The sequence below is a fragment of the Leiobunum rupestre genome, chromosome 6 (genome assembly GCF_980474605.1).
Source record: "Leiobunum rupestre chromosome 6, qqLeiRupe1.1.hap1, whole genome shotgun sequence".
Classification (NCBI taxonomy): Eukaryota; Metazoa; Arthropoda; class Arachnida; order Opiliones; family Sclerosomatidae; genus Leiobunum; species Leiobunum rupestre.
In genome coordinates, this window is record NC_143389.1 from 678,695 (window position 1) to 706,281 (window position 27,587).

At 38.2% G+C, this 27,587-nt stretch overlaps 1 long non-coding RNA gene across 2 annotated transcripts; it reads right to left on the minus strand.

The window, feature by feature from the left end:
• Nucleotides 1-2,002: 2,002 nt before the first annotated feature.
• Nucleotides 2,003-15,420, minus strand: LOC149937635 (uncharacterized). Of its 2 annotated transcripts, XR_016481357.1 has the most exons (6): nt 15,233-15,420; nt 15,106-15,179; nt 2,397-2,426; nt 2,194-2,346; nt 2,108-2,137; nt 2,003-2,054 (listed from the first exon to the last, which is right to left on the minus strand). It is a non-coding gene; the product is annotated as an uncharacterized LOC149937635 (long non-coding RNA). The 2 variants fall into 2 exon arrangements; XR_016481356.1 differs by having other exon boundaries at nt 2,051-2,137.
• Between the last annotated feature and the right edge of the window lie 12,167 nt (nt 15,421-27,587).

Below are 27,587 nucleotides of genomic sequence, written 5' to 3' on the forward strand. Positions count from 1 at the left end.
GGTGACCCATTTCTCGCGATCGCCAATGAGGCGATTACCGAGATGTTTCGTTGGCTAATTCACGATCCGCTTGTTGAACGGCTGATAAAGCAAACCGCGTTTGAGCCGTTCGTAGCGAGGTCTTTCGCGAGAGCTTTCTAGAGCGCGGGTTGTTCCCGTAGTGAGATTCGCTTCTCGAGCGGTCAAAAAAAAAACTTAACGTGAAAGACCCGTTTTTTCTTGGTGAGCTATATTATGAGATTTTTCCAGAGGTGATAGCTCGGATGATTCGTGTGATAATTCTTGATATCTAGTTTAACCATACTTAAGAAGAAATATTATTTATATATATACTGATCACCAAAGAGTTCTTTGAAAATATTTTTCGTCTGTTCACGTAAGTGTTCTCCAAACTAATCGTGCATCGCCGAAGCTTATTTCCGAGATTATCCGCTAGGGCTAAGCGAGTATTTAAGGCGCTGGAGATTTTAATCCGGGGTTATCTCCTGCTCGGCTCTCGTCGTGGTAAGTTCATTCGTTATTTTACTCCGTTTTTTTACTATAGACAATCCAGCTTGGAAAAGTTCCCAAATTTTTTACTTTCATTTTTAGGAATATTCCGATATTTATTATCATCCCAATAACCGTACCACGTGTTCCGTTTTTAACGAAGGTCCGTCTGGTTTACGTTCAACGTCTATATTTGAATCGTTGTAATCTTTACTAATTTTAATTACGGAAGAGATGTCGCGAAACTTTGAAATGAAAAAAGAAATCGACGTTCCGGAACCATTTCACCTTTCGCTAGTCGTTTCAGCCAAAAAGGCGAAATCGGAAGTTGATGACGTCAATTATTTGGTTACCGTACGATTTTTCGTCCGTGAAAAAAAATTAGCGGCGATCTATCAAAGTATCGTGGACGCCATCGAGCAGTCCAGTCGTTTGGAAACGTAATACTAGAATCTAAACGTTAATGATTTTTAGAAAAGTCAAATAAAAAGGACGTTTTTCTATAATATAGATAGTTCTATCGCTTATTGTACCTAAAACTAACCTAAGCCTATGCAAAAAAACCTGGGCTTACTATACGTAATAAAGGTCTTTAAATAACCTCACGAGTTGCCGTACGAGGTATTTGATGAGATGCCTCGTGAGCACCCTACTGAGATTTCATTCTCGATACACGTCGTTTGCTGGGCGGAAGGTGTTCGTTCAAAGTATTCGACTATACAAGGAGTTGTTGGTGGTTGAAATTTAATATCGTTTCTTCCGTAGCATTTACGTCTGACGCCTCTTTATAAAAACGAAAGACCAAAAACGTGGTTTCAAATATCGACAAGAAACGCCAGTAGTTAACCCCCCTATTCCTAGCCAAGCGCGGGGGGCGCAGCGTGCTTTCCCCCACACGTCCCCAGCTGCGTGACGGGGGGGAATGATGCGGGGAATCGCGATTCCGCCCCCCCTCGGGCGCGTGTCATGCGTGCACTCGTGCGTAACGAGCACAGGTGTTAATTAATTAGCCAAGTTAGTCGACCTGTTCAAGGTCAATTAAAAAAGGGTGAATATTAATGAGCGTGCCAAGTATTGTTTTACCGTTAGGGGTCATTGACCTGTTATATGGATAGTATAGTAACATGTGTTTAGGATCATCAAGTAGTTATATTATATGTTTGAATATTAATTTTTGGCGGGAAAGTGTAAGCGTCGCGTGTATAAAAATCAACAAGTGGTTAAACTCTTTAGGTTTATTAATGTACACTTATGTTTGACATGATTTTGGCGGGGAAACGGGTATAGTTTGTACTCTATAGGTCTATTACATGTTTGTATCTTTATAATTAACCGTTAGCGGTAATTGACCTGGTAGCTATATGGTTGTTAAAGTTTTGGCGCGAATTTAACATGTGTTCTGAAGACCGTTAGAAATTCTAAGCGTCGATAAACAAGTAGGAATGGTACGTTTTAACCAATCTGTATGAAAATGGTTTATATGATACAACTAACGTGCTTATTAAGAAAGATACAAAAATAAATATAAACAGTTTATTTTTAAATTAAAATTTTAAGGGCGCCACCTAAAATTACATAAATTAGTTGCTAATATAATAAAACATGTTGAATATATTACCCCCTTCCACGATGATTTTGATCCCCGGCGCTAGAAAAAATTCATATTATATTTTCATACGTATTAAAATATATTTAACGAATTACCTTTCCTCAAGTCCAGTACTCGCATTTTCGCCGACAATGACGGGTTGATCAAAATCTTCCGATAGGGAATTGTGGGAGAGTTCGAGGGCGTTGGAGAGTTCCCGGGTGTTGGTGGGTCCGAAGGCGTGGAGGGTGGTGGCAACGTGTCGGGTCCTATTGTTAGAATTTTTATAAAAGTATAATAAAAAATAGAAAATAATTACTTCGAACTGGTCCTAGGTCCGCGTTTTCTCCTATAATTTAATAATTATCAATTACTTGTTACAGTATATTATCAAAAGTACATTACTTCCGCGTCGTCTCCCCTTCACTGCTTTAATAAAGTCTGCTGTAGTGTTGGAAGCCCTAAATTTTTAAATTTTTGTTTAAAAGGTTCGTATTAAGACGTTTTACAACTTACATTGTAGTTCAGGAACGTAATGTGATAAAACATGAAAAAATCGCGCCTTTTATACCCGGTAATCTTAACCTAAATATTTGATTTACTATAGCTTGAGGTTAGGTTCGTGTATGGAATTTTTCTCGAGAAAACATTGATTTATTTAAAAAAACGTTACGTTAATAGAGTACGTGAAAATTGTTACAAAACCATTAGAAAATGGAGTTTCCTAAGCATCCCGCTAGGGGGTTTATTTACCACATGTTGATATAAAAAAAGCGTTACGAAAAATTAGCATGTGTTATAGAAGTTCCTAAGCGTCCCGCTAGGGGGTTTTGCGACTATAAATAGAGGGACGCGCTTTATTTGCATTTATTTCACAACTTGCTTTCGACTTGAAGAAATTGTAAGTACATTTTAAAATTTGGGGAATTACCTTTTTTAAATGACCGTTTATTGTTAGGAAATTATTCTGGCACGATGGATTTTGACCGCAAAGTAATAGTTTATTAATTCAGTCTATTTTTATACCATTTAATTTAGTTTAATTTTTAGAACCAATCCGAAACACCTCCCTGCTCCCAGGTCAATAAGGTCCGTCGTCGATTAGATTTCGGAAAAAAAGTAAATATTAAGAAAACTCGTTTTGAAGTAGACATCCCGAAGAATCAACCTGATATCATAGATTTAACATGCCACGAGGTACTCGATAGCCCTTCCAAACAATCGCCATTCAAACCAGTTGATGCGCCACCCAAAAGCACCCTATCCAAGCCAGGCCCATCTCAAGCCGGTCCATCTAAGCCAGTAGACGATGGCTGGACGGATATAGTCGTAGAGTTTTCCCGCCATAAAAATTTCGGGATAAAAATTGCAAGTTTCAAAAATAACTTGTATTTAGATATAAGGCGTTACGTCAAAAATAGCGATCGGCCAACCGCGACGTAAGACGGCGTTTGCGTCAAACTAGATTCGGCGTATGAGTTAAAAGAGTATCTAGAACAGATAGTTTATGAAGAAGGTGATTTTCAACTAAGAAACGAGAAGGTTGAAATTCTAGCGGGTCGGCGAGGTGAAGTTCTAGATTACAAGAACCGTGGACGTCACTACGAAAAACTATTAAACTTGCAGAATTCCGGCGAAGTTTACGACGTCGCGACAACGATTCAAACCGTATTAAATATTTACGCAGGACTTTAAAAACACCATGGCCCTCGATCTTAGCACCCGTTTCAACCCTAAAAATTTTTACTCAATAGATAAAATCATTGCCAGTTCTTCTCGAAAGTATAGGTGTAAATCTATGCTATTCGAGTGTAATTTTAAAAATTTAGACCAATTAAACCACGCGGATATCAGTAACCAACTGACCCTTATTTTCCAATTAATATTAGATAGAATTACGGCCGATAATTTAGGCTACACGCGCGTCAGGGTGGTGGTAATTTCCAATGAGCTGCACGATCCGATAAATTTCCAATTAATGAATATTAATGAGTTGACAGCTGAGAGAATTTTAACGGGGATTGAAAAGGTAGCGCAGTCCGTAAAAACCATTTATCTAGATTCACCCCTCAGATTCGACCTAATATTTCTTCAAGATACCCCTATGAGAGGACTTCCTCGCAGCGTTAGAACAAGAAGTTGTGAATGTTTAGATCAGTATATCAACCAGGGTAACACATTTATCCCCATTAGAAATACGGACAATTTATGTTTTACGAGAGCCCTGGCGGTGGGAAGAGTTTTGGCCGACTATCAACATTTAAAAAGTTTAGGGCAGGGTGCTAGTTTTAATCAAAACGATTTAAAGACAATTAGAAACGGGACAAAACCCGAACAAGAAATTGAAGCTAAAAAATTACACGCCCTAGCGGGGGTTCCCGAAGGCCCCGTAGAAATAATAGACATTAACCGATTCCAAAATATATTACCCGACTACCAAATTATATTAATCTCGGCGGACGATAATTTCGATAAAGTGTTTATTGGTCCCTTCAAAGAAAAACAAATTTTCCTCTTAAAAATTAAAGACCACACCCACGTCGTACGATCTTATTCGGCCATGTTTGGGGCAAAATATTATTGTAAATTTTGTCTTACCCTGTTATATAAAGACAAAGAAAAAAAAGTCACGACTGCGGACCCAATCTTAAATGCCGCCGGTGTCACGGTCCGGAATTCCACCCTAGTTTAGAACAGGCTACCCGTTGTAATGACTGTAATCGGTATTTTGCCGGACCAAATTGTTTCTCCCAACACGTAGAACTAGGAACCTGTCAGGTTTGAAGGCGCTGTTTAAATTGCGGGAAAGACTATGAAGGCAATCATAATTGCGACAACAAATGCGCTTTTTGCAAAATTGAGCATCCCAAAAACGAGTGTCACGTCCGCCCATTAGAAATAAAATCAAATGAGAAACGACTATGTTATTTTGATTTTGAGACCATAACGACTGACACTAAAATTAGACCAATTTTAACCATTTCCGCGATGCAAGAAGCGCCATTTTCGACCAATTATGATTACCGAAAATTTCACGGCTTTGATTGCGTTCAAAATTTCCTAGATTATTTATTAGCATGCCAGGTGACAGTTAATGGTCGGAAAAGAGATACGGTTACGAGGCCGGTCTTTGAAAACGTCATATTAATTAGCCATTTCGGGAGTGGTTTCGATACGTTGCTTATTCTTAACGGTCTATTAAAACGAAAGATTAAACCCGAGATAATTTATACCGGTTCCAAAGCCCTGGGTATGTTTCTCGCCCAATTTAAAATAGCCTTTATCGATAGTTTCATGTTCCTACCTACAGCCCTTCGAAATTTCTCGAAAACTTTTAAGATTGTCCAAAAGAAAGGTTATTTTTGTTATTCATTCGCTACGGAAAACAATTTAGATTATATCGGCGCCCTCCCCGAGAAAGAATATTTTGGTATCGACAAATTTACGGACGAGGAAATCGTAGAATTTAATCAATGGTACGATTCCCAACGTTACGTCGTTTTTGATCTAAATAAAGTTTTAACCGAATACGCGATCGATGACGTTAAACTTTTACAGAAAGGATTCGATAGTTTTAGAAATTTATTTTTAAAAACCGTTGATTTTGATTTGTTAGGGTCAACCGCCATAACGTTGCCGGGAGCCGTCACAAATTTATTCCTTAGTAGATTTGTCGAACCAAACACTATCGCGATTGTTCCGGGGACGGGTTATAGGAAACGCCATAGTGCCAAGGCCCTAAAATGATTAGCTTATTTGGAAAAAAAACTCAACGTGAAATTTCAAACGGCGCGATCGCTAGGTGGAGAACATGTCATTTATCCCTATCGATTAGACGGTTATTGTTCCTCGCCCGAAATAATTGCCGAATTTTACGGCTGCCATTACCATAAATGCCCACTGCACACTGACCACCAGGCTTACGATAAACAGTTAAAAGATTCAAATTTAAATATTTATCTCAAAACCTTAGACCGCGAAATTTTTTTAAAAAGGGAAAAGCCTAATGCACAGTTTATTAGTATATGGGAACACGAGTATGATGAGTTAGTAGAAGACCCAGCAATTGCGAGTTTTTGCGATTCCCTACCCTTTACCAAACCGATAGAAGCGAGAGACGCCATTCGCGGGGGGAGGGTCGAAAACTTTGTAATTTACGCCGAAGCCACTCCCGATCGACCAATCAAAGTCGTGGATTTCAATAGTATGTACCCGTCCGTCCAGATGAGTTCCTATAAATATCCCAAATCAAGCCCCGAAATTATAACTTGTAACTTTAATTTTTCCGTTAACGCTTATTTTGGTCTGATTAAAGCTACGGTGCTGCCACCTACCAATTTAAACCTCCCTATTCTCTCAGCTAAAATTAATAGTAAAATTTATTATACTCTCTGCTACAAATGTGCAGCTGAACAATGTTTCGAATGTACCCATACTGATCGAGAGCGTAGCATAACCCCCGAGTTTTATCTAGCGATAGAGTACGGTTACAAAATTATTACAATTCACGAAGTACATCATTACCGAGAGACATTCGATAAAGATTGTCCGCTATTCGATGACTATATTCGGCTTTTTTACAAAATCAAAGTTCAAAATTCGTCGTATCCAAAAGACATAATTACATTAGAACAAAAACTTAATTATTTACGAGACTTTAATGAAATTGACGGGTTAGATTTAAATTTAGACGATATAACCGATAATCCCGCTTTAAAAGCTATTGGCAAACTTAGTCTAAACAGTCTGTGGGGCAAAAATTCCATTAATTTAAATCGAGGCCAAAGTGTTTTTATTAATTCTTATAAGGAATTAGTTGAAATTTTGGCCGATAAAACCAAAGAATTAACGGATTTTAAACTACTAAACGATGATATAGCCTTAGTCACCACTCGTTTTCGGGAAGACTACGTTGCAACTTATCGGAAAGGGTCACCAACGATAGGCGCGTTTGTAGCCAGTTACGGCCGTATTAAATTATACAAATTAATGGCTCAAATTGGTTCTAATTTAAATTACGTCGATACTGATTCTGCCTTTCTTTATATGAGTAAAGACTTAAATATTCCGCTAGGAACTACCCTAGGTACATTAGCTGACCAGTATCCCAATGAAAATATAAAAGCCTTTGTTTCCTTGGGATGTAAAGCTTATTCAATTTTATTCGAATCTGGAAAGATTGTCACTAAACTTAAGGGCATTACATTGACTAAAAAAATCAGTCAATTGTCAACTTTGAAGCTTTGAAGGACCTCGCTACACGCAACCAACAATTGAAATACAGCGTCGAAGTCCCATTTAACGTGAAACGTTTAAAAACGGGGCAGCTATTCCAAAACCTGCTGAAAAACTCGTTGGATTTACGTCTAACAAGCGAATCTTCAAGAGCGACGGTACCAGTATTCCTTTCGGCTACAAAAATGTCAGTAACGCGGCTCAAGTTTAAATCACCGACCACGTTCCTCATCAGTGGACCGAGTCGATGCGGAAAAACAGTTTGGACTTTTCGGCTTTTAAAAAATCGACACACGCTGTTCGAGAAACCTCCCGAGCGAATCATTTATTGTTATAATATTTGGTCGGAAAAATTCAATGAGCTTAAAAAAATTATACCTGATATCGAGTTTCATCAGGGTTTATTAAGTGAGAAACCGGAAGAAATATTTGATATTTCTATAAATAACTTGCTCGTTCTCGACGATCTCTCTCAAAGTTGTATAAATAACGCGTACGTTTCGGAATTATTTCGTGTTGGTAGTAACCACTTAAATTTAACTATATTATTCTTAACCCAAATTGTTTTTGGTCAAGGTCGAGCGGCTCGCGATATTAGCTTGAACTCATCGTACATTGTTCTATTTAAGAGTCCGCGTGATCCTAGTCAGATTAAATGTCTCAGTCGACAAGTATTTCCTAATATCCCAAATTTTCTAAGTACTGTGTACAATAATGTAACTGCTTCTCGACCCTATTCTAATATTGTTTTAGATTTAAATCAAGAAACACCAGAACATTTCAAAGTGCGAACAAATTGCTTATTTGAAGAGGGCCCAATGATAACTTTTCTAGAGTAATGGTGACGGGTTTAAAAATAATGTTTAAAAAAAATTTATTCTGTTAAATATATTCTATAAAAAATATGTGAAAATGTTTTCATTGTATAAATTCTTTGTGTTTTTTGAATAAATTTGAATGTATTTATAAAATTGTTTCATTACGTAAGCTGACTTGGCCACGAGCGATACGGGAACATAAACCTTATTTAACGCTCATTAAAAAAGCTTCCCCCAGTCAGCGCAAATTTTTAATTAAAAACGCTTGTCCCGAACAATTAAACTCTATTTCTAATATTTGTCTTAATATTACCCGGGGGGCGCTACCTGTAGGCGCAAATGGGAAAAAAATATTACAGCGCTATAAAGCGTGCATCAGAAAACTTGCTCGTAAAAATTTAACCGACTTAAACCGTCGAAAAATTCTAATATCTCAGCGAGGCGGATTCTGGGGTGCAATTCTCGGTTCATTAATTCCCGTGGTTCTTAACCGTATTATTAATCGATGAAAAAATTCGTTTTAGTCCCCGCTGATAGCTATTTTAGCGATACGGCCAAATTAATAGACATTATTCAAAATCAAATGAAAAGCATCATAAATAAACCGATTAAAGTAGGGAGTGAGGAGGATACGTTACGAGAGTATTTAACTATGTTTCAAAGGTACTTTAAAATTAAAGAATTTCAAGGAGTCCCCGCCGTTCGTTTAGAGCCCCCAGCGATGCCTCCTCCATCGAATACGTTAGCTCCTCTTCTCGACCCGTAGCTACACCAACAAATTCTCCGAGAAATGTCTCTCGCGGTTCCCCCGTTTCACCCAGTACTACGTTGATTTCTCCCGATCCGATTCCCGTTTATCTACACGCGGAACCGAGACCCCCTCTTCGACCTACTCCCCCAGTCCCGGCGTTTCTACCGGATCATTTGATAGCGGAGTCAACACCGAATATTCCCGAAGCCGTCCACGAAGCACTCCGCCGCGAGTTTGATCCTCTTTCAAGTAGTACACCACGCCGTTCCGAAAGTACCAGTAACATAAGGAACCTCTTCAATACGTCTGAAGGCGCGACGGGTACTACACGAGACAGCGACGCAACGTATAGGCCATCGGCTGAAAGCGTGGAGAATTTATCGGAGGCTGTGTCTCTACCATTTTCGGATAAAGATTTACAAACGAATGGAAAGCACGTGAAGAGGAGACTAAATGTTCGCAAACCTTATCCGACACCTAAAAACAGACGCCGAGCATTAAGCCCTCTTAAAAAATGGAAAAATTGATACAATAAAAAATTTATTGATTATAATATTTATTTTCGTGATTCATTAAATGCAGACACATATTCCATAACGAGATTATGTCATTGATATATAGAGTATCATTATACATATCTAATATTTCTCTATAAGTATACCCCGAACATTTACATACGATATAAAAGAAACAATGAGCACCGCATGTTTCCGAGTCAATCGGTTGGATAATATTTTTATTATATACCCACTTTTTAGCTAAATGACCCAAGTTAAAATTGTACGTAACAGGTGAATTTCCAAACGAACAGAAAAATTATCCCTTTCCCGATTAAATAAACACAGCGACCCAATGAGAACCTGGTTCCGTCGAATCGTCCGTATTTATAATAAAACAATACGTTTTCTGTTTCGGCGGTTTTTTGGGAATCGCGTCTTTGGAAAATGTACCAATATAAAATGGGCGCGTTCTATAATCACATTTCAAAAATTCATCAAGCTGATTAGTATTCATGATAGAATCTTTTGTAGTTCTTCGGGATAGAATGAACCCAAGATGACTTGATTATTTTGATCTTGTATGACGTAAACAGGACGAGGTCTATTAATCACTCTCTTAATAGTAAACACTTCCTTCGACCAGTATCCCTTGTAGCCTTTAGTAAACGCTTTCGGGGCTTTTGTTAATCGAACACGTTCACCGACTTTGAATTTGGCTTTTTCCCTAATTGATTTTTTACCGTAAAGATTTTTCCAAACTAAATGTTCATTATCAACCGTTACTTCACACGGTTTGAACCCGGTCGACCTGTGTACACTGTTATTATACGATCTTACAATTTTCGGTAAATCCTTAATGAAATTTGGTTTCTTAGTTTTAGTAATTAAACGATATATTTTGTTCTCGAGAGTTCTATTGGCGCGTTCTACGATTCCGCATTTTATGTCCCCGTAACTTACAAAATGTTTTATATCGTTCTTTTTTAAATAATCCTGTACGGTCTTATTAAGAAATTCCTTCCCTTGATCCGTATTAATTTTCATGGGTTTATTAACTTTGTGAATTTTTTTTAGCGCCTGTAGAACGTCTTTCCCGCTCTTTGTTTTCAAAGGTAACGCGGATAAAAAGCGCGATAAAACGTCAATGTTAACTAAAATATAATTATAATCCGGTTTCAACTCGTCCAAAACTATTAAATCCATTTGATGAATTTCATTCAGTGACGTCACATATGTTGGTGTACGAGCAAATTTAAGCTTTCGGTCTCTATGCAACGTATAGGGGTCTTGCGTTAACAACCATTTTTTAATTTTGGTCTTTGGAATTAAGGGCAAACTTTTTTCTAATCGCTTGACACCGCCTCATCCCCCTGGATTTTCAGTATCGTAATAGACTTTCTCTATGGTTTTATTCATGGCCGCGCGCTTTGACCTTTTAACTTGTAATAAAAATTAAACAAACCATATTCTTAAATTTATACCATTTATTAAAACAAAACAAAAAATTCTGTAATAATTTCATATACATCGTTAACCATTGCATGAAATAAATTACTTATGTTTAAAGAACAATGTGGGTAGTTTTCGTTAAAATTATTTAGAGTCTTTTGATAATTGACCAGAGGAAGAGCTCTTTTCACATTAGCCTCAAGCCTTTCAGACCAATGCGAAGCTACGGGAAGGCACGTAATGTCATGAGCCAATTGAAAGTGACAAGCTGTATTTTCACAGGATCCCGTTAACGACATTAGAATCTCGGTTAATTCGTCTTTAATACATTTCTTCATACACTGGTAACAGTTTTTTCTCTCCTGAATTTCCGTATTAAGACTTAAGCGAATAATTTTTAACCACTCCCAGCTTGTTTTACACATTGCAAAACCGTTTGAAGTCGAGTACAAGACATTATACTTGTCATTGGCTCCGCGGACGTGCGAACGCAAATCAATAAATTTACCTCTTTGACATATAAATCCTTCGAGTTTTACGTAATCGGTTAGCCAACTATGAAATCGGGTTGGGGGTTTTGTCAAGTCAAAGAATGTGTCAATTTCATCGGAAAATGTCCATAAGTTTTCCCAAACGTTAAGATAAAATGAAACGTATTTTCTATGCCCTTGGCGTTTAATTTTAAGATCGGTACCCGGAATGTCATTTGAAAGAAAAATTTCCAGTTTATCGGAGAGATAATGAGAGCGTGACATGGTTGAACGATTGCAAACGAGGAACTGTTAAACCGCTTAAGGTAAAGTGCTTTAAATGGGTTTTATTCGGCGTTATAAATTACTTTGCGATCGCGTGTTATCAAAATCTCATTATCGAATTCAAAATACATTATACATGTCACATTATGTGTTAATGCGTTTTTAAATTGCACATCGAGTCGTAAACTACCGTCCTTTCTAAGAGACATATAATCCCCACTAGCATTGTTGTCGCTTGTTAGATCGAATAGATACATGTTATACCCGTATTTAAAATTTTTAAAACTTATGAAATTACCACGGTCGGCCCCATCGATCCCCATCGCGGAAAATAGACTCTGATAAGGTAAACAATAATTCCCTTCGTCGTAGTCCATTTGGAACCCATCGGGAGGATAACGATCAGGACCCACCGAGAGGGACAAATCGGTCACGTTTAAATGTTCAAATTGTAAACTATTACTATTCAATGACCCAATAAACGCATCTTCCTTGACAAAAACCACAATAGCTCGTTTCGGTAATCTACCTAAAATGATGTTATCGCGGTTTATATTCGTTAGGCCTCTCGCTACGCTAAAATTTTTAACAATCGTTTGCGTTAAGGGATAGATAGCTGGAATATCTGATTCTAGCATTTTTGCATGCGCCAATACGATTGAAGGATTAACTTTAACTTTTGTCACGTACAAGTACGCTTGGTCTATAACTAATTTATAATCCTTGCCAGCTTCCATAGACATGACGGTAGTTAGGCGCGGGCTTCTAACTAAACGAAATCGTACCGAAACTTGGTTTAACATAAACTTATTAATTTTACACACATCAACAGACAAAGGCCCCATTATTTCAAAGGATTGCGATTCTTTTGATCTTGAGCTTCGCTTCAGGGCCCCGTTGGACTCTGACTTGAACGTATCTAACCACATTTCCGAAGGCTTGGTCGTAGAGTCCATATAAAAGAGGCTATTTTGGAGTTGCGAATTTTTTGCATCTTGTCCATAGTTGACTAATTTTTCAATGTACGAACTGTAAGCGTAGCAGTTGTTCGCGGACTGGGTAGAAGTATCCCCGAGATAACAATCGCATTGACTAAAAAGCGACCCTATTAGATTATTCGTTGGTGCCACTTTTGTTTCAACGGCGGGGACATTCGATCCATCGTTATGTAAAAGTCTCAGTTTCAATTTTAACATAGTTTTTGATAAATCCATATATAAATCTTCCGACGCGGGAATAAAAAATTCCAGAGGGCCATTGTCCGATAAATTGTTTGTTGGTAAATATCTTATTTCCGTTGTGGTAATTACATTAGTATTGACCAATGGGCGTTGAAAAATATCCAGCTGACTTAGCATTCCCTCGTAAACCGCCATTATTATCCTAAAAAGTCAAGTTTGGTTCTTTTTGTAACTCTCCGTTTGGACACTTTTTTTCGTTTCCTAATGGGGCCCGTTCGTCGTTTACGACAGCCGCTGCCAGACTGATTTCTCGTTAATCGATCAGCCGCTTTATGTAATAAATTGCTACCGGCGATTCTTAAATTGTTCTTTAACGTTTCTTTAGGGTCATGTCCTTGTTTTAAATCTTGCCACCATCTCTTGCCTACTCCAAAAGCCTCATTGGTCACGGGTTTGATAATGGGTGTTATATATTTTATCAGCTTTTTAAAAATTCCGCCCACGCCTCTTCCCCGTTGATAAACAGGTCCGGCAAAAAATGGTCCGCCACCATATTGTTCGCGGTAATATTTGAAATAACTTTCACTGTCGGCCATTTCGTCTCAAATGAAGTCTAACGACACTTTTTCCGTTTATAAAGGCTATTGTTTCGCCGAAATCCGTTTTTATGTCAATGTCAACTATTTCTGTATTATTTGTTCTCAAAGGATAGTAATCAATTTTGTCAAAAATAATAGATTTTTCAAACGGCTTATCATTTCCAGCTAGCGGTATTATTTTCATCAAAGGGGCAAACGTATCGCCTACATATTGAGGGTATATTAAATTTGAATATATATATAGTGTTCTGGCTCCCATTGATAAATCAGCAGCGTAGAGACTATCTGTATTGGCCAAGAGTTCACTAAAGCGCGTAAAGCCTAGCATTTCACCGAGACCTTTCTCAGATGAATGAAATATAATTGCAAACCCCGCCGCGGCTCCAATGTGAACGGATCCATTATGGTTAATGGTTAATTTAAATTTATCCCTTATTTCCTCATCCAAGGTTAACATCATTGCGTCTAAAATGTCTTGGACACTCGAGTAAGCACCAGTCGGTATTTGATAATCAATTCGAGTTTCGACTCTAAACGCGGCGTCTTGTACATTATCACTTCTAATTTCAATGTAATTAAAGTTATTTAACGATAAGGACTTTATATAACCAGCAAAAGGTTTCGTACAAAAATATGACCCAATATGAAATCCGTCTTTCCGATATGGATTTATGTTAGGTTCAAAATCGAGAAGCTCTTTAATTGGTCCATTGGGAATTCTAATATGGTAGTTATTGGTGGTTATCAAATTCCAACAGAGCCCGTTTGGTTTTGCGTGGAGTTCAATTTTAATTTCATTATCAAGCCCGAATTCTTTTAAACTTTCATTAAGCGCTGCAATAAGTTTTCGCACGACACTATATCGAAGGATATTTCCATTCTGGTCTTCCTCCGCTTCAATTTTACCCACTTTCACTGATATTTTAAAGTATGTAAACGGTTGCACGTTTTTAACGGTTGTCGTGGAAACTGCTAAAAATGACCGGTTTTTTTCTGTAATATTTTCTCATGTTGGCGGTAATATAATTTCGCTAATTCCAACTTCAAAATTTGAAGGTACATTTAAAGGTCGTCCTAAATTTACTTTATAAGTAGACGCTGTATTTTCCGGGTATAAATCGTTCGAAGCGTTACTCGGTAATGTTAAAAATAGATCGTCCATTGCAAAAATAATATGGCCACTAGCCTGAACCACCACGTAAACTTTAATTAGATACGATATTAACAACTGGTTATATACTATGACATTCCTTTCTAATTTATAGGGCTATTCACCTCTAGTTATCGATAACCTGATTCTGATTTCCAGTTTTTCCTGGATTTACTGATATAAAAGGACGGGATTTTTTCCATGTTTTCTCACAATTCGTTAATGTTTCTGATAAAAAGTCTTACGTTCCTTATGAAAAATCAACAATCTACTAGTAGCTGGGATCCCTCTCGACATGGTAATATACTTATAATAACATTCAAATTATTTTAAAATATTCCACCAAAAATGTGTGTAAAGCTAGTCTTAAAACAACTTAATGTTTCCCCGACATACGTTCTAAAACGCCTCACTTGGTGGCGCTGGAGAAACTTTTTGACGGGGCCTCGTACCCAGTTTAACCCCCCCGACCTCCTATAAATCTTTCTATCATACACCTTATTTAAATTGAATAATACAATATATATATATATATATATTTATATATACGACCCAAAACAAAATACTAGCTCAAAATTATAGTTTTTTACCTTGTCAAATGACAATGATGAGTCCGTTACTGTTCGTTGAGCTTTACCAATGGCCGTTAGTAATGGCGTACATCCTAGAACGTTAAAATATTTTAAAAAATGTTCATTTATAAGCCTAAAAGTTTACCTGGAAAGTATGCGGCCAATATAATTCCTAGAAATCTAAAAAAATGTTAAAAGTTACGCGGTTAGATACTTAGCACAATTTAGTTCCCATTAGCAATAACTAGAGTGCCCGAAACCCTATTTAAAACGTTCAAAACTTAAAACATTATCTTAACAATACTTCTGGCTTAACTTTCTTTTGGAGAATGGCTATTTCGACCGCGTTGCTTAAGATGCTGGGTGAAGAAAGTGGCGCCATCTAACTTAAATATTATATATAAAAAATTTAGTAATTTATAAAGTGTTATTAATATTGATATATAATAAACAAATTAGACTGATATTTATGCTATATATTTTAAAAAGGTTTTGTTCGAAAATATATTTTATGGCAATCTTGCAACGTAATACATAGATGGCGCTAGTGGGCTTGGAAAAGAGAGATTTTGGCAATTTTTCAGGAGGCGAGTTGCTTAAAATTATCGGTTAGGTTAAATGTTATATTATATTAATTATAAAGTGTTATGAATATTGGTATATATTAAACAAATTAGACTGATATTTATTTTATATATTTTTAACAGCCCAAAAATATATTTTTATGGTAGTGATTTAGTACAATAGATGGCGCTAGTGCGCTTGGAAAGTAGGGATTTTCGTGGAGGCGCGGTAAATTCGAAATGTCAATATAAAATGTTAAGTTATTTATCGTAAACTTTATGCTTTGTATAATAGGAATAATGGCCATCTGGTATAATAAATTCAATACGAGTTCTATGGGAGTCAAAAGAGTTTCAGCAACTAAATATTTGGACACTGATAATCCTGGACTCTGGACATCTGAAGAAGTCTTAAATTTCGAATTAGAGGATGAAGGTCAAAAAGAGTTTCAGCAACTAAATATTTGGACACTACTGATCCTGGACTAAATCTGAAGAAGTCTTATATTTAGAGATATATGGTTCGGTGTTGGTCAAACCGAAAATGTTCAATACACCTTTTTAACTATTTTTGTTTAACCACTTGCTGATTTATGCACGCGACGCTAACATTTTCCCGGTAAAAATTAATATTCAAACATATAATAAACCTTTTCAAAGAGTTTAAACACTTGTTAATCGACGCTTAGAATTTCTAACGGTCTTCAGAACACATGTTAAATTCGCGCCAAAACTTTAAAAACCATATAGCTACCAGAACAATCACCGCTAACGGTTAATTATAAAGATACAAACATGTAATAGACCTATAGAATACAAACTATACCCGTTTCCCCGCCAAAATCATGTCAAACATGTAATAAACCTAAAGAGTTTAACCACTTGTTGATATTTATACACGCGACGCTTACACTTTCCCGCCAAAAATTAATATTCAAACATATAATATAACAACTTGTTGATCCTAAACACATGTTACTATCTAACAGGTCAATGACCCCTAACGGTAAAACAATACTTGGCACGCTCATTAATATTCACCCTTTTTAAAACACTTGCTTACCTACTCTAGTTGATTGACAGGTCATTAATTAACACCTGTTAATCTCATAATTATTCAGGTCACGCGATTCCCCGCTTCATTCCCCCCGTCACGCAGCTGGGGACGCGTGGGGGAAAGCACGCTGCGCCCCCCGCGCTTGGCTAGGAATAGGGGGGTTAACTACTAACGCCGTACCGCCTCTAAAGAAGTAGATACGAGCGACGAAGATGAGTTTTACGAAGAACTCTATTTAAAGTTATTGCGGTTGGAGGAAGATAAAGTCATCTAAAACCCAGCGTTAGGAACTCGTAATATGCGGAGATGCAAAAGTATATTATAAAATAACTAAATAAGAAAATGAAACACAAGTGTGAATTAGTTTAATAAAATGTTTTAAACAGTTAAATTATCCTTTTTTCTGTGTTTTATCCTACCTTTTTAATGAAGCTTTTATACACATCAAGCGGATATATTTTTGTTAGTGGACGGTAACCCAATAAAGCGGGGGAAAGTTAGATAGTGGTTTATAACATTGTATATTGGGGCAATTTAGGTAGTGGTTGGTAGCTCTGTACATTTGGGCAATTTCGATAGCGTAAAATTAGAGTTAGTGATCGGTAACCCTTTTAATGGGGGAATGTAGATGGCGTTGAGTTCGTTATCGGTAACTCTATCAAGAACGAAATATAATTAGAGATTGGTAACCCTGTTAATAAGTGATCTTTATTAGTGATTGGAATACCTGTAAATCGGGGAACATGTAGATAGAGGAAGGCAACCCCGTCAATCTGGGGAATTTATCTCCTAAAAGATACGTTGCTGGAGATAGAGTTCGCTATTCGTTTCGTGGTCTGTTTGGCGATCTCCTAAAAGATACGTTGCTGTAGAAAGAGTTCGCGATTCGTTTGCTGGGCTTTTTGGCGATCTGTTTCGTGATCTCCTAAAAGAGACGTTGCTGGAGATAGAGTTCGCGTTTCGTTTGCTGGGCTTTTCGGTGGTCTGTTTGGCGATCTGTTTCGTGATCTTCTAAAAGATCCGTTGCTGGAGATACGTATGGTGATCGGCACATAGCCTGTGAATTATAAGAGAAAATAATATTTTATAATAAACGTTTGATTTTCTAAATCGCGCGTTATCTTATTTGACTTTGTAAGAACCATTCATAAAGCCCATACTACGACTACTCAGCGGGACAAAAGCCTACGCTAAACCTATACTTTAGCCGTTAGTACACGATCTCTATACAATATCGTGGACGATTAGTGAGATAATGTTGTTTTAGATTAAGGGGTTGGTCACCCTGATCGGATTGGTGATCTGCGAGATATATTATTTTATCGTCATAATTTTCAATACGTAATACGGTGTTCTGGTTGATGATCTGTTTGCTGATCTGTTTGTTGCTCTGCTTGGAGATCGCCCGAAAGGAACGTTGTTGGCGATGCGGTTCGTGATCTGCTAAGTCCGGGTTCGTCGTTTATCAGCTCGCTGAGGGGATTGGAGACGCGATTGGTGAGCTGGTTGGTGATGTGAATTGCGGTCGGTTGCGCGATCTGCTTCGTGATCTGTTTCCTGTTCGGCTGAAAGGTACGTTGTTGGAGTTACGTATGGTGATCTGAATGATGATCTGTTTGTTGATCTGCTTGGAGATCGCTTCAAATATACGTTATGGATAAACCTAAACCGTTTCATAATTGTTCGAGACTCACGGTGTCGTTGTGTTGATTGGTTACTCTTATTTTGTAGCGTTCGGTGATTGGTTTGGAGTTCCAACGTTGACGGTGATACGTTTTTACGTTCGTTACCCGAGCTGATAGGCCTTCGGTCATTGGCTTAGCCGTTCGAATTATAGTTTACATTTTTGCCTCTAGGTGGTGTCGAGATCTGCTCTAGAAAGGATATAACGAGGCGCTGATTTTCGATTGCGATCAGTCGAATATTCTCAGAGTTAACAAGTAGTCATTTTTTAAAGTTGGATTCATTTCGTGGAAAATGGTTCGAGTGAGAAATTTTGTTGGTATCGATGATGCGGCGATAAACGACGAACTTTTCAAAAAACTAGAAGATGAGCAAAACTTGGATAAGTTTTATTACGCGCAAGAGGAGGAAGTGGACGGGAGACATGTGGGGAAAGTATTCTTCGGCTTTCAACATTTAAAGAGTCTGAAGAATATGTCGAAACTCTTTGGGTTGGAGCTTCAAATTCCGGAGTGGTTCGCGATTTCGAGCAGGGGATAGGAAGAATTTGCGGCGCAGAATTGCAAACGTGGGGGCATCTAGGAATGAGGTTCATTCAACCATCTTTTCGTGTGCTTCTGGACCACGCCATAAAAGAGCCTTCGTTGAACGCTGCGTTGGAATATTTGAAGCGCCACGACCTGGCCGGATATCCGTCGAAGAAAAAAATGCTGCGTCGATATTTGGCCCATCGTTTCGCTCCCTCTGCTCCGCGAAAGAAGTTCCTCCCGCGAGATTTCATCGTGAAACCGATAAATCCCAAAAGCCTGCAAATGATTACCCAGGTGGTATACGGTCCTACGGGCATGGGAAAAGGTTATTACATTGAAAGCCATTTTAAAAATCCGCTTATCGTTTCCCACAAAGAAGACTTAGAAAGTTGCACGAATATCAATTCGACGGGATAATTTTTGACGATTTTGGCGTCGTGTCGTGGGACCCCGAACAGCTTCTAAGATTCTTAGGAGTGAATAGGTGGTCGACCCAAGACGTCAAGTATGACTCTGTCACGATCCCCACTAACATGCCCAGAGTCGTCATTTGCAAAGACCTAAGCCATTTTTGGCCTCCTTCCATAAAGGAACACCATCGCCCGGCATGTTTGCGGAGGATGGTGCTACGAGAGGTGAAAGAGCCTCTGTTGAAGAAGCCGACCGGGTCGTTCTCCCTTACGAAGATTCCGAAGTAATGGACGCAAACTTTCACGCCTGGTCGGAAGAGGAGGACGGCGGCGACAACGTAGGAAATGAAGAGGTTTCCGCGGTAAACATCGAGGTAGAAAACGCGGGTTCGTCGAAGGACGGCAATGACGACGCCGCCGGATTTTCCGGAACCGGTTACCACGTCGGCGACATTATCGACTTCAGCGACCTGTTGGACGAGCCTGAAGACATCGTGACGTCGACGGTCGATTTTGAGAGCGAACTCGCCTTTTAAGACGAGTTTTTATTCGGCAACGTAAATGGAAAAAGAATGACCCCGTAGAAATCGAGGGTAGGAACAAAGGCGTGGGGAAAAAATCCCGAAAAAATTAAGAATTGTTCTTTTGTTTATTTTCCTTTTTTCTTTTTTATATTTTTTAATATAAGTTCGTTAGGCTTCTCTCGCAACTTCAAGGTGGGAACTCGATCGTTGCCTTTTCCGCCAGTGATCTGGTAAAATACGCGGCTGATTCGGATCTTTTTCGTTGCGGTTTATCTGTATCCATTTTCGCGGTACTTGTCAAGTTGTTATCGTTTTAAAGACGTCTGTAAGTTTTAACGTTTAACTTTCCTCTAGTATAATTATTATTAACTTTCTTTACAGACGCGATGTCTCGACGCTTCGGAACGCCGTTGTTTGGAGACTCCGAAGAACCCCCGATCCTTTCGCAATACGGCGCCGGTAATGTCGTCGAAGAAGAAGCTACCACTCCAGCCAAGACAAAAACCGAGATCGTAGACGAAAATGTTTAGTATCGATCGAATTTCCCGTCCGGGGGAGGAAAGAAGCCGAAGTTTATAACAATGTTTTAAACGCCATTCGAGATTCGAGCCAATCGGGAGCTGATTAAAAATTTGTAATTTTTGAAATGCGCTATTAAACACATAAATGATTGTATTTTCTTTATCATATCGTACCTCGTTATATTTATTTAACTTTTCGCGAGAAACCACCTAAGTCAGTCCCCTTAAAGACTGATCTAGTTCGAGATCTGTTTGGGGATTGGTTTGTTAATCTTTTCGTGATCGGTTTTCTGATCGCCCAAAAAATAACGTCAGGAGAGATAAGTTTTTCTGATCTACCCAAAGATACTTTGCGATAAATCTGGTTCGCGATCGGCCGAGGGTGTCGTTGTGGCTGCACGGTTTGGTGATACGTTGTTGGAGATAATTTCGAATTACAATCCGCTAGGTTTAACTGCGTATATAAGGCGCCGGATATTTGTATCGAGGGTTGACTCCGGCTTAGCTCTCTTCGTGTTAAGTTCATTTTTTCCCTCTCTCTCACACTCACACTACCCCTCACTCTCACACTATCGCCCTCTCTCACTCTCCCCCACTTTCGACTTTTCGTCTCGTACGTACAATTGACGGTTATCTTTAAAACGCTTATTTTTGTTGCAGTTCGTCGTTATCGGTGATTGCGGTTGATTTTTCTAATAAACAATGGCTTCTTCTTTTGTTAATACTTTAATAAAAACTATCGGCCGAGAGGAATATTGGCCTTATTTCATCGTTCGGGCATTGTCGACCCCTTTTACTATTCCGCAAACCAAGCCAATGGGAAGAAAATTACCAGAAGTGATTACGTTTTTTTACGTGAATGACGCTCCCGCTGACCTCGTCTTAAATGTCTTAGTGGAAATTGGTGTTCCGATGAGGTTTGACTTCTTAAGCAATTTGATAAATAGTTTATATTCGATTTGTAAAATCAAGAGCAGCGACATTTTTTGTCTAGTGAAACGTTGGACGCGATTGCATTGTTAATGTCAATGGCGGTAAAATATTTTAAATATAATTGTATATTTTTATCCTTATTGCGTTTACCGAAAAGGTATTGTTTTGAAAAATAAATTACGCGCGCAAATTATTGGTATTATCAAATGAAAATAAAAGGTGATTCTTAAGAAAAAAGTTTTAATTTTTACTTCTTTTTATCGACAAAACCTTTAAACCTAAGAAGGGAATATAATAAGAGATCGGTTACCCTGTTAATAAGTGATGATTATTAGTGATTGGGATTCCTGTCAAATCGGGGAACATGTAGATAGAGGAAGGCAACCCCTTAAATCTGGGGAATTTAATATTCGTAGTCGCTTTCGCCGTCACCTTCGTCTTCGTGTCACGCTCACCAAAAATTTCATTATAGACGCTTATTTATCGCTGTTACTTTCGTTATCAACTTGGCGATCGTTTTCGCGATCCCTTTAGCGATCGCCTTCCGGTTCAGTTTCGCGATCGGCTAAAAGCGTTTTCTCGACGATCGCTTTCGCGATCACCAAAGAGTCTATTTTGGACGCTCATTTTAGCGAATCGCTTTCGCTTTCGGCTTCGTGAAAAGTAATTTCGTTTACGCTTTCGTTATCTCTTACGTGAGCCACCGAAAGTTTATTTGGCACGCTTTTTTTCGGTATCACTTTCGATACGTCCGTCTAATTCCGAAATTATCCGCTAGGGTCGACTAGGTATATAAGGCTTCGCGTGCTGGTACAACGGATCATTCGCCAAACTTCCATCAGCCGAAGATAGTTCGACAATTTTCCTCTCTAGTTCCAGGCGATATCCACCCGATATTACGGTCAGCTTGATCTCGATATTTTCGGTAACGTTTTTTCGTTCTTTTTTTTGTCGTTATCGTATTCGCGTTTGGTTGATATTTTTTTTCGGGAAGTTTTTGAAGAACATGGTTACTGACGGTAAAGCGTGTTATCATTGCGGACATTCGAATTTGGAAGAGCTGAAGGTGGATGGAGGAAGTTTATACTATTGCTACAATTCCAAATGTGCCAAATTTCGTTTGGCCATCGTTTATCGGCGTGGGAAGAGCTTTTCAAACAGAATTCCTCCGTCTTTGAAAAAAAGATTTCCCCGCGCGTCTCGTTTGCCAAAATAACGGAGTCCGCGGTGATAAAGAAACGCTAGGGACACGGAATGCGTCGCCTTCGAAGATTCGTCGATATGCGTTTTTCCCAACGACCTCCCGAAAAAATGAACTTTAGTAAAAAAAATTATTGTATCAAATAATTCCATTGTTCGCTTAGTAAAAACATTCGTTTATAATTTTTAAATCATTTCTTAGTTCTTATATCATAAGCTTTTAGTTTTGTTTACGGCGTCATCTTCTTTTAGTTTGTAAGGTTTTTTTCGGGTGGTGGGATTATCTTTAAATCTTCAACTTTTATTTTTTAATTTACCTAAGAAGTTTTCGAAGGGCTCCTTATTTCTCGGTACGCTTTCCACGAATCTTAAACTAAACCGTAGCTCCCGCGAAATGTGGCATACGTTCACTTACAGTAAAAAGAATCGTTCCGTTTCCCGATCGGTTCGCCGATCGCCCAAAAGGTACGTCGCGAGAGATACGTTTAGCGATCGGTTATCTGATCTACCAAAAAATACGTCGCAAGTAATTCGGTTCGCGATCGGCCGAGGTTGGCGTTGCGGCTGCTGCGTTTGGTGATTGGTTAAGCGATGTTTTTGGTGATCGTTTCAGCGATCCGTTCGCTTATGCTTCGGTTTTATCCTAAACGACGCGATGCGAGAGAACGGTTTGGTGAACCGTTTCGAGCTCTACTTAAAGATACGTTGCCAGTGATCGGTGAGCTGATTGGTTCACTGATCTTTTTTCGTTAACCGTTAGGTGATCGGGACAAAGATAGCACGTTGGCGATACGGTTCGCGCTCCGTTTGCTAAGCCGGTTGCTGATTTGATTAGTGATCGGTTGGGTGATCGGTTTCCTGATCGTCCGCGGAAAGACGGGTGTCCCTCGAGGAAATATCCGTTGCGCCTGAGGCGAGTTGTAAAACTGAGTTTGTGGTAGGGCATTTTCTAATCACGTACGCGTTTCAGGGAGAAGAAAATCGCATCGAGGTTTGTGGCGGTAAATAAGAACTTACTAGTTGGATCGTCGCTGCGGATTCTTCTACTACGAGCTCGTCTATAAATCGGCCGATTTTCGACGAGGACGGTCATTTAAAAAAAGGGGGATGGAATAGGAAAGGAAAACGGGGAGTGCAATGGGGGAAAGAAGATAATCCGAATCCTCATTATCTAGCGCGTACGGCTTTGAGCGTCTAGCGGAGGATTCGGGCGCTGAAAAAGTATAAAAGGCGTTGTCGAACGAAGATCGAAATTCATTCGGTGATTGGAAATGGAGAGCGACAGTCTGGATGACGATTGCCTCTTTGCGTTCCTACCTAAAGCGGAGTCGACTTCGAAACCACCTTCAGTGCCGTCGTTACTATCTTTAGCCACTCGATATCTAGCGAGTTTCGACGTTGGAACGTTATACGTTCGGTAATATGGTTTTTAGCGCGAGCTACGCTTCTCAATTATCAATATTTTTTACGTCTTTACGCTCTTAAACTCACAGATTTTACGTCGAGAATATTTAACCACGAGACCCAGGCCGGAAGACGAAACGCAAACGGAAAATGAAGAACCGTGGTTAGGCGTTCTCGATACGTTTTCCGACTAACACTAAATCTTTTTTAACGTTTTATAGCGCGAAAAAGCGAATTCGTTACACGAAGCAAGACGACGAAAACATAGTGAGACTGCAGGGTTGGCAAAATCCTTGTTTTTTTCAAAAATAACAAAAACAATGTTTTTAACTGTTTTTAAATCAAACAATAAAAAACACCTAATAAACAATAAAAACTATGTTTTAAACACGTTTTAAACTATTCATTATACTTTTGAATCAGACTCACGAGTAAACTCATTTAAAGAAATATTACGTATCATTAAACGTATTATCATAAGGGGCATAATTACCCTAAGTGTGTCAATAAGATGAATTTTTCAATGATCCCTTGTTTAACTAAAGTGACGTAAATTACGTCATTTTTTCCAGTGACGAAATTTACGTAATGTGTTTACGAAGCGTCGTCTGCGGCGCGAGCATTAAAAATGCCATATAGGGTACTTGAACGGAATTCGCGAGTCCTAAGTTTCTTTGGTCTGTTTAGAACAAGCTCTGATTGAACATTTTCTGTGGGAAAGGCTCCTATTGGCACACTTAGGGCGAAGAACCAAAGAGTACACGCTTATTTAAACGAGCCAAGAAATTCGCTAAGCGTTGTTGACCCCACTATTGTGACGGCCTTAGGGTTTTCGATGCCCCATGCAAATACTACCTAACTTGTAGAAGGAGTTTTTAATATAGCTATCATCCTGGAATTTTCGGTCGCATAGTACTAAGAAAATAATTGAAATGTGCACGTCTGCAGTCAAACTTCCATCACATCATAAAATGTCAAAAAAAAATCGACCGAAATCCCTTAACTTTTATCTATGAGTGCCGCCTAGTCGGTTTTAACACGATCTGTCCAGACCGGCCGTGTTCATTGTACCGGCACAGCCCGACTAAACAGAAACCCTACTCGTGCATAAGTAGTGTCCCAAATATATGTATATTGGCAGCTATATACGTTCTATTTAAACAAAAATACAATATTCAATGCGTTCGTAGGATTTTTGCACCCTTTCAGTCGCTCTTTTCCGAGAATCTTAAAATCCAACTACCCGTTATCAATACAATTTACCTTTCTTAGAGCCCTGGAATTGTTTTTTCTATTGAATAACCAAAATCTTACAAAAAACAATGAAAAATTACCTTATAAAAACATTTTTAAAACAGATAGTTTAAAACGTTTAAAACAAATTGGTGTTAATTTAAAATATTTGTTTTAAACACTTCTTTTAAACATTTTGTTTAAAACTTGCTAACCCTGGCTTAGGGACGCTAAAGGGCAGGAAAAGCCGGATTATTGTTCATGGCTTTATGGAAAAAATTGCGCAGCGGGCCAAGTTAAGTTTGAGGACGACTAGCTATAAGAAAACTTTCAGGTATTTCAGAATTAGCAAAAAAATTATAATATAAGAGTCAGATGTGTAGAACAAATAAATATTTCATAAAGTATTCTATCGATATTCTGTTAAACGTTGTATTGTAGAAAAGATTCAAAACCTTAAAAATTGAGCGATCAATATATACTGCTTTTCAATGTTAGTTTAAAGCATAGCTAGCCAAAAAAAATAATTTTTAGGGTATACATGATAGCGGATAAGTTTTAAAAAACTATAAGCAGACTACATAAGGAAATTTTGTGGTATTTTAGTATTGACCGTGATTGAGCGACCAATATTTACTGCTTTTCAATGTTAGTTTAAAGCATAGCTAGAAAAAAGTAATTTGTAGGGTATACATGATAGCGGATAAGTTAAAAAAAACTATAAACAGACTACATAAGGGAATTTTTAATAACACTCAATTTCTTCATTGTTTTATTGGATATATTGAATTGTTGATCAAAATTATGGAATGAAGTTTCATATAGCGTAATCTCTGTCTTGGAAAATTTGAAAGTGTTAGTTTAGTTCATTTTATACCAAATATGACGAACAGCTAATTCAACATACTATTCGTTATCATATACACTCGGATAAAATTTCCTTTCTATGCAACATATGTGGGGCTAATTTTAAAAATAGTAATTCCTATCGAAGTCATAAACTTAGAAAGCATCCTTACGCTGATGTAGACCCAAAAAATGATGTGAATTACTTAGAATTTCCATTGGAAATCAATAATGGTTAACAATCTGAAAATGATCCAACTGTATCCGCTCAGCAGTATATTGAAACATGTTACCTCTTGAAACTTAAAGAAAAGAATGGATTATCAGGTTAATTAATATCTGATATCATGACTTGCACGTCAGAACTTATTTTTCATTACAACCAGACAAACAATATTGCTGGGAATAGAAAACTTTTTGACGGCTTGGAAAGCTCTTATAAAAGAGAAAAGTTTTATAAATATTAAATAAACTACGTGGAACCTGTTCCTCTGAAACTAGGTGATGATAACACGCAACCACATAATGTTAAAACTGCTTTCGCAGAATACATCCCTTTTATTTCTTGTGTAAAAAATTTGGTTGCGATGCCAGAAGTACAAAAATGTTTATCTTTAAAACGGCCCAATACACATGTCATGTGCCTCGATTGGGGCGCTTCTTCAGGGGCGTCCGTCCAAAAACTACAACCTGGCTCGTCCGAGCCACCGGCTGGAGTCGCCGTTTTAGCAGGTTTCGACGGTGGCCCCGGGACCCTTCGCTTGGACGCGAAAAGCGCCCCCCATCTTTTTTGGCGTAATAACATGGCGTTATTAATAAATAATTAGTATTTGTGCCTAATTTGCGTGTGAAAACCATACCTGCGCCCAACCCAGCATTGACCGAAAATAAACTGACCATGCTTATATTTTGCAGCGTATATCAAGAACGGATTTAAGTACTGAGAACTAGTGAGTCAACCAGTTTAGTAATTCAATTTCATTAATAGCGTCTACAGTGCTAGAAACACAACCACTTTCAAATCATAACTTCCGCCGACAGGGGGCACAGCTATATTTTTTGGTGGCGCATAGAGTCCCCAGTTCTCAGTACTTAAAATCCATTCTTGATGGTATAAATATTAATATTTGTTTGCGGATTGCTGTTCCGTTCCATTATTTCATGTTCACGCATTAATTTATGTCTCTGTTTATCTTCATCTGATAACGTCTTAAAGTTATTTTTTATCGTTGATATAAACCAAAGATAATTAAATAAATAAAAATACACAAGACATAACGCTATAATAAAGACAAATAATACCTTCCATTTAGCGGACAACTTCTTATTAAACTTTTTTAAATCGCAATCGAGAACTCTACCCATTTTAGCGCGTTCTTCTTTAATATAAAAAGAATAGACTGGTGGGATGTCTTTCTTTCTTTTAGACATCGCGTTCTCGTTAATGATGAACTAAAAGGGTTTCAAACTTGTATTATAAGTATTTAAAAGAGAATTACCTAATTGCCGAGGGTCCTACACTAAACTATGGCACAAAGCAATTTTTTCTAACAAATGTCGCTAGTTCATGGTGACAGAAAAACCATTTCTTTTCAT